The following is an 8,329-nucleotide window of genomic DNA, read 5'->3' on the forward strand; positions in this document are numbered from 1 at the left end:
ACCTGAGATTATGATATATTTTTTCCGCCTCTGCCTACACACCTAAATACACCTAAATCAAACCGGTAAGTTAGCATGTCATTTATTTATAAAGCAACATCACATCAGTCTTCCAAGAGCAAGAGCCTAAAATATTTTCAGAGATGCGCAATTAAGATTTAAGATCATGCAATCACAAATAAATGATATGATACTAAATCTATACATTTTACTATTCAATCATTTTCCTTCCATAATGATTAATCCCCTAGTTTAATCTTGCACTGAAAATTGAATACAATGTGTGGCATGTATGTTTATATACCCAGGCTAAAATCTGAAAAGAGCAAAAACACTAATGTTAATAAATTCTTCTTTGGTAAAGTATTACATGGAATAAGAGGTTCAACTTTGTGTGCATCAAACGTCGTAAAGCACAAATATGCACTGAAAGGAACATTACATGCTTCAACCTATACATCATATCTACCATTAAATAGGAGAGGACCATAACAAAACACAATAAAGGGCAGTCACCTGCTTCTTCTCCCACCTTGCATCAATACAGTTATATATACAGATGAAAGACTCCAATAATGAAAGAATTCCTGGTTAGGGTTGCATGAATGGTGCAAAAAGTCAGAAAGGAAGCCACTACTCGATCACATTTAATATTTTTTGAGCATCTATAGGAAGTGCCAGCACAACATGTAACAGGTGCCAGCAAAAGAAATACATAAACATGCCCCAAGTACACACTTACAATCACAATTGTCGTCCTTTTGCGGACTCTGCTGCTTCCAGGTCTGAAATTAGTAACATTTTCACGGCATATCAGATCAAAACCTGACAGTAAATATAATCTCAGTTTAGAAAACCTAGAGAAAGAGTGGACAAAATAATTGTTTACCAGTCTGGAGAGTTGCATGCACAAACAGAGGTCCAAAGAAGCTAGCACCAATTCCAACTGAGACCACATTTGTCAATGGTTTCCCCCCAACCTGCATTTCAGGAAGTAGCAGTGATTAAATCTTAATTGTTTCTACCACATTTGACAAGTTAAGAAATTTGTGTTTCAAAATTTACCCATAAGCCACTCCTAAAAGTTTCTAAAAACTGCTTGATTTTATCTTTAACGGCCCAAACTTCAGGGACCACGTTCACTCCGTCACTGTTTATGGCTTCATCTCTTGGAGCCCTTAGAGCCAGATGGAGCACTCATCTCTTCTGGGTCCTATTTATCTGACAAACAAATCAATCAAGTCAACTGAGACATGTATTCCCTCCTTCCAAATGATATGTTATGAACGGTACAGCTTAAAATACAAAAGTAGTCATGACTAATAATTGTTTTGCAGCATTATTCTTCCGAATGATCTGTCAAGCTTCATAAAGTAATTACATACAAACTTTATATAAGCACCCAAGATACATGGCAAGACATATACAGAAAGCAAGTTGATGTCGAATAGGCACATGTGAACTGAAGATCGGCTACAGAGCATGACACTGGCCTTTTCAAATTATGCTAGCACTGAGTATATTCCTTTTAGATAAGGGATAAGTATATTTTTCGTCCCTCAATTATATCGAAAGTATAGAAATGGTCCCTTAACTTTAAAACCAGCAAAACTTAGTCCCTCAACTTTTCAAACCAGATAACTTTAGTCCCTGATACAGCTTTGGGTGGTTTTACTGAGACGTGGCATGATTTTGACTGATTTGGATGGTCTCGTTAGTGAAGTTGAGGCTGGCGGTCACAGGACGCTGAAAACCATGTTCGCCAGCACCGGTCTGCTACTATGGCCGAGCTATGTTTGAGCACGCCGAGCAGCCATGCCGAGCTGGCTGTAGCCGTTGTACCGCCATGACCATCCCAAGTGTACCTCCGTCCACGCTTGCTGCTCGAGCTGCATTCCGCTGTCCGATGGTTGCTGCATCAACCAAGCTCGCGTCGTGCTGCCCGGACAACAGTCGAACGCATATTCACTCCGCCGCTGCCATCGCCGTCATGCCTGCAGTACTGCTGCTGCAGCCCCAGCATCTGTTAGAATTAATGGGCTAGGCCCATAGCAATTTCTGAAATCTCAAAGCCCATGTGTAAAAATGGCAAGTGGTGGTGCTAAGTTTAGTCCCACCTTGGAAGTTGAAGAAGAGTTGGACCTCTTTATATAGTGGATTCTCTCCACCACTCTAAGTGGTGTGTGAGAAGAGAAAGGGAAAACCACACGCGCGCGCTCGCTCGCCTCGCGTGGCGTGGCCGAAATCCGGTCCGTCTCCTTGCAGGAGCGCAGCTTCCTTTTGCCGTTTTATTTTTATGTCTTGGCAGACAAGTTTTTGATTTCTTGTCCGGTAAGTATACGAATTAGAAACCGAGTCGGTTTGGGATTGTGGTCGCGACACAATACCGCCTCTGGTCCTAATATATATACAGCTACCGGCTGCGGCCAGAGACACACCGAAAAACACCTAGGGTTTTGCCTCATCTCACAACTTGCGCCGCCATCGTAGTCTACTCCATCCCAAACGCCGGCGTGCATCGGCGCGTGGGAGAGCAGGTCTCCGGAACCGTTCGTCTTTGCGATCCTGCACCGGGAGAGGACGAATTAGGTTTTTGGGAAGCGCTGTGCGCGACTGCTCAAATTCGTCATCACGGGTCGTCTTCCGTCCAAGTCGGGCGGTGCTACTCATCGTCGTATTCATCGCCGTCAGCAGCAGATCGTCGCCAACATCGTCATCAACACTGTCGCACCCATAATAGCTAACGATCAGTACGTCCAACATCCTCTGTTCATGTCTGTTTCTACAGCTATTGTTACGTGTTTGCTGCTGTTATGCATGTCTTGCTGTTCTTCTAGTTTGCTAGATTATTGCATGCTAGTATCTCTTCTAGTCATGAATTATTTACTGGAATTAATCATGAACTTGCCTAATATTCCAACAGCATCAGCGACACGCCGCCTGCGCTGCCCCCAAAGCCCTGCCCGTCCTATGCGTCGAAGTCGAGGTGGCCGAGCTATGTTTGAGCACGCCGAGCAGCCATGCCGAGCTGGCTGTAGCCGTTGTACCGCCATGACCATCCCAAGTGTACCTCCGTCCACGCTTGCTGCTCGAGCTGCATTCCGCTGTCCGATGGTTGCTGCATCAACCAAGCTCGCGTCGTGCTGCCCGGACAACAGTCGAACGCGATATTCACTCCGCCGCTGCCATCGCCGTCATGCCTGCAGTACTGCTGCTGCAGCCCCAGCATCAGCGACACGCCGCCTGCGCTGCCCCCAAAGCCCTGCCCGTCCTATGCGTCGAAGTCGAGGTGGTGATGGTCCATGATGCCGATGATCTCCATCCTCGCCGGGGTGAGACGTTGACAATGGAGACGAGCGAGCTGGCGTCGTGCACATGCACCTGAGCCCGGCATGCTCGCTTCGTCTACAGTAGTATGTGGTAGCTAGGAGACCACGAGGCACCATGGCATGTTGTTCGCAGGTAAACATACAGTACATGCATGGTGCTGGCATTTTCGCCATGGACGAGGTAAGGGTGGCAGCCCATACGGAGTTTGTAAGAGTACTGCTGTGGATTCACTCCTCACGAACACGAATTCGGGTTACAAGACCAGATACAAGAAGAATTGCTCAAGGAGGAAGAAGCCAGAGGTAGTAGGAGAAGAGGAGGAAGCCGCCGTGCCGATAGCCGTGATCCACTGGATGCCTCTCTCGTTGCTTTCCTCCAGGTATTTGTACCAGCAGCAGCTAGGCCCATGAGCTGGCCCAATGGGCAAAGCCCATGTTAGGACCTGTGTTAGGAGGGCTCCTAACATCCCCTCCTCCTTGAAAATCGGCTTGCCCTCAAGCCGATGCCACCGAGAACCGCCGGGATCCCATTGCACTCGATGTTCCTTGACTAGCTCAAAGTCGTAGTTGAGTTGAATGACGAGGTTGTAGTAGCCGTGGCCGATGGCGACCTGACCGAAGGAGGTGTCAAGGAAGTAGTCCTTGTAGAAGCTAATGTAGTACATGTGGTCGATGTAGCCTTGCAGCAATCCGGCATCAAGAACGACCGCGATGACATTTCCCCCTCCTTGAAAATGTTCTTCATCAGAGCATTGAGAGGACGACATACCACTCATAGGTTGTGCTTCATGGCTGGTGAGCATCAACCTTAGGATCTTCGACGGCTGAGGATTGCAAGCAGGCATGGTGACACCCCCGGGATCCCATGACTTGTGTACATAAATTGCAGCTTGTATGTCTTTATGCGCATATACGTCCTCATCGGGTGCAAGAAGTGTCAATTGCTGCTCTGACAAATGAATGCGGATGCCCATTTTAGAGATTGGCTCCGTCTTGTCAACCATTCCATCTAGTTTAGAAACAGCATGTGATGGGCATCTCAATACTCTGAGTATGATATCCAACAAGGAGCCTCTTGCTAAGCACCAATTTCTCAAGAAATGGAGAGGAAATAACATCGAAGGGTCGTTGTCGTGCAACGCAATAACCACCAACTGAATTAGTGTCCAACAGGTTGTCTTGGCATATATATCTTCAGCGATGGTCTGCTTGCTTGTGGCGGACGGCATGTCATGAGTGTTGTCACCAAACGTTGTTGCACCAAGTGGGGAACAACCCTTGAATGTGATCAGTGAAGTAAACTGAACTTTAGCTCTTGAACCCGCAAACTGAACATATGTGTCGTTGAGGAAACACATGCATGAGAAATCCTGTGTTAACGACTGAACTTGTTCACCACTGTGTGCATGAAGGAAGCTGAAAGTGAAATTAACACCATACATTGCATCATCTTGCGAAGTGATTCCCATTAGTTTGCTCATGATCCAAGTGTCAAAAATGCAGCAGTACCAAGCTTCATGTGCATAATTATCTCTGAATCGTAGCTTTACTGGCCAAAAATTGAAACCTGATTGTTGTTCACCTAGTGCAGACCCATGTGTATGTGTAGGTCGCCATAGTTGCAGCTGCACATATTGCAAATAACTGAAGTGCTCTTCCATGGAATCCCGCTCACAACCATCAGGGAAGTTCCTCCTCATCCCCTCAATCAAGGTAGGTTGTCCCCTGAACATGCCAACAATGCCAAGGAGAGTGGCAGTAATAGTACGATGATAGCTCAGAATACTATCCATGACAAGATCAAGCAATGGTTGCCTCACATAGGAAGACCACGGCTGCAATTCCACTTCTTTCTGCATTTTTTTAGTCTCAAGGATCCCATCACTGAAATCAGAATCCATTATCTCTGTTGCAACATGTACGTTCAGAACAACCAACATTCCAAGAATCTCCAAATACCCAGAATAATGATTGGCCTCACTACAGCGTAGTTCATATAGTAGTCCAAATACTACAAACTGCCATGGATGCTTTTGAGAGATAGGCTGCCCTTGTTCAGTGATGCTAGCTAGATCAGAAGAGAGCACTGGCTCAAGATGTATTAACTGAAGATCAAAACTGCTCGCCGTGGTCCAGTCACTATATTTCTTTATACTCCAAAACTGATGTATAACTGTGAGTATCCTTATGCATTTTCCCAGTAGACTGGGCAACCATGCCCATGCATTGCCAATGTGTAAGCAGATTGAAGTACAACCACTTCCTTTGAATTCCCCTTGACATGGAAATTTTCAGTGCACTGACACAAGCATAAACTGAATTGTTCCCTGTTTCTTTATTCGGAAATTGCAAGAACAAGATGGTCTTGATAGCTTCAGGTGTACATTCTTTTGACTGATCCTGAACAACAAATGTGCATCTTGAGCACAAAGTTCATTAGAAGTATGCACCTGAAAGATAATAGACCTCCCTTCCACAACACTCAGGTACAGACCGCCAATAATTTGCATGATCGGCTGACTCACGGCAGGAATATCTCTCGGCACTATGGGGCAACAGCAAGCAAACTTGTCCAAATAAAATTCAGTGGAAGCATAAAGATGGGTACACCATTCAGCAATTTCCTGTGATTGCACTCTGCAACATGGATAGAACTGCAAGTCTTTATAGTTCACCGGCTCCATATGTAATGTTGCTAGCCCCAAACAGGTAAGATAACCTACATGTGTACGACTAGTTTGAAGGCAAGATGATTCATGTACCACTGCTTGGCTGCGACCTGCTGGGTTGGACTGTTTAGCATCGGATGTTGCACGATCCAGTGGACGCCAAGACGGCAGTTGTGCACCCGATAGACAACTAAAATACACTTCCATGGAAATCACCTCACAACCAGAAACTTGAGGGAAAACCACATCTCTGAATAACCTTAGAACGGGTCCAGAACTAAACCATAATACTTCATGTGGCTGACAACGTATACCTGAACATGGCTCCTCCTGACAGCTTGCATCTGAATGAGACTTGAAAGACGGCCACGGCCTAGGCCTAAACAGGCGCCCGATGTGTTTGGTGCTCACTCCTAGAGGTGGTGGCCATGGTTGCTGCTCTGTGTGTGCAGTTGGCTGCACCGGATCGTCGCCATGGACGATGTAATCTGTCAAACACATGGTCAGCATCGGTGCAGAGAACTCGCTGAGGATGATGAGGACGACGCCGTGATCTGGCTTGCTCATCACTTGCGTGGAGGTGTTGACAGAGAGGGCATCGAGCTCCTGCACGCCGGCCTTGGGGTCGACGTCGGTGGTGGTCATCACGGGAGAAACGACCTTAGCATTAGAGGCCGTTGCCTGCACTGGAGTGAGTTGCTCGGCTGCTTGGTTGATGCGGTCGACCGTGGGCTCGAGGTGGATAGCGGTGGTGGCGTCATGGACCTCGTCGACGATGTCGATGGTGTTGACCTGGGTCGAGCACTCCGTCGAACAGGTGACAGGCACCATCGCGATGCACACCGGGGCTGAATCATGGTCGACCGTGGGGATCTCCTGGGCCTTGGTGGTGGAGCTGGGGACGTCGGGGACGGGCGCCGACGAGGCATGCGTCGTGGTTGAGGCCGCCGGATCGACAAGCGGGGTGACCATGGGAGGGTCACCCACCCGTGCAATCCCCAACACTGACTCACCTCCTCCGCCTGAGCACATAATCTCTCGAGATACCACAATAACTGCTCCTTGGCAGACATGGCATCCCACTATGGTGGTTTGACTGTGGGCATGGCGTCCTCGCCGGTGGAATCGGAGGGATTGGGAGTGGTAGAAAAATTGGGGGAAATTTGAGGGAGAAGGGTGGTGGCCTGGCTCTGTATACCAGATGTAAGAGTACTGCTGTGGATTCACTCCTCACGAACACGAATTCGGGTTACAAGACCAGATACAAGAAGAATTGTTCAAGGAGGAAGAAGCCATAGGAGAAGAGGAGGAAGCCGCCGTGCCGATAGTCGTGATCCACTGGATGCCTCTCTCGTTGCTTTCCTCCAGGTATTTGTACCAGCAGCAGCTAGGCCCATGAGCTGGCCCAATGGGCAAAGCCCATGTTAGGACCTGTGTTAGGAGGGCTCCTAAGAGAGTTGGCACCTCGCCGGCCCCGAAGGCAGTAGGAAGCTCAGCAACGCTACAGCAGGAGAATGGCCGCGTACGCTGCAGCAGACAGTGGACTGCGCGGTGCACATTGCCTAGGATTTCCGTTGCCTAGGCCATGCAGCCGCCGAGGCCGTGGTTGGTCTTCACTTCATCAGCGAAACCATCCAAATGAGTCAAAACAATGCCACATCATCAGTAAAACCATCAAAAGCGGTATCAAGGACTAAAATTATCCAGTTTGAAAAATTGAGGGACTAAGTTTTGCTGGTTTTAAAGTTGAGTGGCTATTTCTATACTTTCGATATAGCTGAGGGATGAAAAATATATTTATCCCTTTAGATAAAGATGACAGGAGTAAGAATGAAATAGAAATATAGAATGCACCTCAGTTTGCACCATTCCAGTTCGCATCCATCTCATTAGAACCATGATTCAACAACGGAAATTAGCAAACCAGCAAAATATGGACCTTTCCTGGACAGATGTCCCGTATCAAAACTTTAAGGCTCTACATAGTTTGAAACATAAGATTTCAAATGAGAAGGCTACTTAACAACATTTTGGATAATGCCAATGCTAGACCAGTTTGTTGGTATGGAGCGCTGAGGGTATAATGGAAGAGGTTTATAATTTTATCCTTCTTAATCTATTATCAACCAAAATAGTACTCCCTCCGTTCCAAATTAGATGACTCTCAACTTTGTACTCCTTCCGTCCGAGAAAAGTTGTCCCAAATTAGATGACTCAACTTTGTACTCCCTCCGTCTTTGTATTCCCTCCGTCCGAGAAAAGTTGTCCGCGCCTTAGTTCAACTCTAATTTTGCAAAAAAGCCCTTATACATTTTAAACTGTCGCAAATCA

At 47.0% G+C, this 8,329-nt stretch overlaps 1 long non-coding RNA gene across 1 annotated transcript; it reads right to left on the reverse strand.

Annotated features, from left to right (window-relative positions):
- Positions 1–251: 251 nt before the first annotated feature.
- LOC123049207 (uncharacterized) lies at positions 252–977 on the reverse strand. Its single transcript, XR_006423477.1, has 3 exons — positions 890–977; positions 743–785; positions 252–587 (listed from the first exon to the last, which is right to left on the reverse strand). It is a non-coding gene; the product is annotated as an uncharacterized lncRNA (long non-coding RNA).
- Positions 978–8,329: the final 7,352 nt, after the last annotated feature.

Source organism: Triticum aestivum, chromosome 2D (assembly GCF_018294505.1).
Source record: "Triticum aestivum cultivar Chinese Spring chromosome 2D, IWGSC CS RefSeq v2.1, whole genome shotgun sequence".
Lineage (NCBI taxonomy): Eukaryota > Viridiplantae > Streptophyta > Magnoliopsida > Poales > Poaceae > Triticum > Triticum aestivum.